The sequence below is a fragment of the Pseudophryne corroboree genome, chromosome 5 (genome assembly GCF_028390025.1).
Source record: "Pseudophryne corroboree isolate aPseCor3 chromosome 5, aPseCor3.hap2, whole genome shotgun sequence".
Taxonomy (NCBI): Eukaryota; Metazoa; Chordata; class Amphibia; order Anura; family Myobatrachidae; genus Pseudophryne; species Pseudophryne corroboree.
In genome coordinates, this window is record NC_086448.1 from 29,530,421 (window position 1) to 29,533,640 (window position 3,220).

Here is a 3,220-nt window from a genome sequence, read left to right on the forward strand (position 1 = left end):
CAGGTGGCGCTCCACGGCTACAGACACATAATGATTACTTTATTTCTTTTTTACATTGAGTAATGTTTATTGGGGTAATTTTGAACAAACAAAACCAAATCTAAAAGAGTAATAAAAAATAATGGGGTATATGTACTAAGCCTTGGGGTGTGAAGAGCCGGAGGTGCCGGAGTTTGTGCAAGAACCGTATTTTTGAAGAGGCAATCATTTACCTAGCAAGAACCTGCTGCTTTGGCATTTTTGCAAGATAAATTATAGATTTTATTTTTCTGTGTGTGTTTTATGGTTGTTTAAGTTGTCTTTGTTCCACAACAAGAAAACGTTATAAAATAAATGCCTCTCAATTTGGTGGAGCTATAAACATTACCTGGGCATTATTAAACTATTAGTTTCAATCTTAATATACACCATTGGTGTAAATTTAATACACACAGGGGCAGTGGTGCAAGTAGAAAAAATGTCTTATAGGTATTGTGTGTGCGCGCGTTACAAAATGGGTGTGACCAAATGCCACATGGGGCGTGGCCAATGAAAATGGGGCCGTGATACACATATGGGGGGAGGGGCAGATACACATATGACCACAATAATGCCAGATACACATTACTCCACAGTGCCAGATATACATTGCGCCACAGTGCCAGATACACATTGTCTCACTGTGCCAGATACACAAATGCCCCCAGAGTGCCAGATATACATTGCCTCACAGTGCCAGATATACATTGCCTCACAGTGCCAGATACACATGTCCCCCCAGTGCCAGATATACATTGCCTCACAGTGCCAGATACACATGTCCCCCCAGTGCCAGATATACATTGCCTCACAGTGCCAGATACACATGTCCCCCCAGTGCCAGATATACATTGCCTCACAGTGCCAGATACACATGTCCCCCCAGTGCCAGATATACATTGCCTCACAGTGCCAGATACACAAATGTCCCCCCAGTGCCGGATATGCCCCAGTGCCAGATACAGAAATGCCCCCACAGTGCCAGATATGCTCCCAGTGCCAGATATGCCCCCAGTGCCAGATAAAGAAATGCCCCCACAGTGCCAGATATGCTCCCAGTGCCAGATATGCCCCCAGTGCCAGATAAAGAAATGCCCCCACAGTGCCAGATATGCTCCCAGTGCCAGATATGCCCCCAGTGCCAGATACAGAAATGCCCCCACAGTGCCAGATATGCTCCCAGTGCCAGATATGCCCCCAGTGCCAGATAAAGAAATGCCCCCACAGTGCCAGATATGCTCCCAGTGCCAGATATGCCCCCAGTGCCAGATACAGAAATGCCCCCACAGTGCCAGATATGCACTCAGTGCCAGATATGCCCCCAGTGCCAGATACAGAAATGCCCCCACAGTGCCAGATATGCACCCAGTGCCAGATATGCCCCCAGTGCCAGATACACATGTCCCCGTAGTGCAAGATATGCCCCCAGAGCCAGATACACATGTTCCCCCATTGCAAGATAGCAATTTGGCAATACCATGTTGCACTGCAGGGGGGGGGGGGGGGCAGATATAACATGTGCAGAGAGAGTTAGATTTGGGTGGTTTATTTTGTTTCTGTGCAGGGTAAATACTGGCTGCTTTATTTTTACGCTGCAATTTAGATTTCAGTTTAAACACACCCCACCCAAATCTAACTCTCTCTGCACATGTTACATCTGTCCCCCTGCAGTGCAGCATGGTTTTGCCCAATTGCTAAAGTTTTTGGTTTGCTAACAACTCTGAATAACCCCCACAATCTCTACCTGGACTTCCCTCTTATTGTATGTTTGCCATCACCGGTGTTGAAACACCTTTCTTATCAATTAAATAGTTTAACACAGGTGACGCCAATCATATATTAAAAGGGAAGTCCAGGTATAGAGCATTTTGTCCCTCCTGGAATGGGTCATGTTGGGAGGTATGCACAATCTTATACACACCACCATTCCCCCGGGACCCCCTCTCAAGAGCCCCCCCAGGCTTAAAATGGCCCTCTATGGAGGAGCCACCAGCAGACCATGTGACCTTCCCCAACACATTGGCAGCATTAGCACCAACTGCCAATGACATTTTTACAGCATATTCATGTAAACTGGGGGGAGGCACCGGCTTAATTTTTACTTAGGCTACCAAACTGGTCAGGGCTGGCCCTGCGGTAGAACACTGAGGCACTTCTCTTGTTTTTCACGGTGATCTGCTTGCGCAGATCACAGGAATGTATGACCCGCTGGGTAGCTGTCATAGCTACCCTGCGGCGATCTCTTCCTGGGCCGTTCGGTGTGAGGGCACGCATGTGCTGTCCCCTGCCTGGTCGTTTGCACATGTGTGACTCACGTTCCCTGATCCCATGAGGCCATACTTGGCTACCTGACCCTCTCCATGAGGGAGAAAATGCTCTGTTCCTGGACTGTCCTGGTAATGTATGATTGCCATCACCTGTGGTGAAACACCTTTCTTATCAATTAACTAGCTCACCACAGGTGATGGCAATCATACATTACCAGGAAAGTCCAGGAACAGAGCATTTTCTCCCTCATGGAGAGGGTCAGGTAGGCAAGTATGCCGTGAGGGGGGCTGAGGGTTTTTTGGGGGGCAGGCGTCAGGCACTGCATTTGTTGCCTTATAAGTATGAGTGATGCCCTGTTGTATTTTTACGTGGAAACCTGTTTACTTTAGAAAACACACACACTTCATAAAATATGAGCTACAGTACAGATGAGACAACGGTCTATGACAGCCTCTCACCTCGTTCCTGACAGAAAGGGACTGAGAAATGACATCACAAAACGTTATTAACATGGTCAGTGAACAACATAACTACTGTACAACATGGCGCTTCAGCAGCAGCCCCGCCAGCCCCGACCTGCCGAAATAACAGAGGGGCCTTATCGAGCGGTGAGTCATGTCCCAGCCTTCGTACATCAGGCACCTGTCAACTTCATAAAAGGAACACCACCGCAGACGATCTGCCAGCGTGCGCTACCGGCGTTCCTTATGAAGCAGCTGTGAGCCGCATCATACATCGGGATGATGCGGTAACAGCGGGATATAACGTGCGCTATGCGCAAAAAGCACATAGCGCACGTTCTTACATCTGCCTCATTGTGTTGCTATGACCCTTTGCTGCATAAGGTGTAGCCGGGAAAGAAGTAAGAACACCTGTAAATCATTCCAATAGTAAATGAGAAAGAGTGGATCAGCTGAAGACTCTTTGCTTTTCT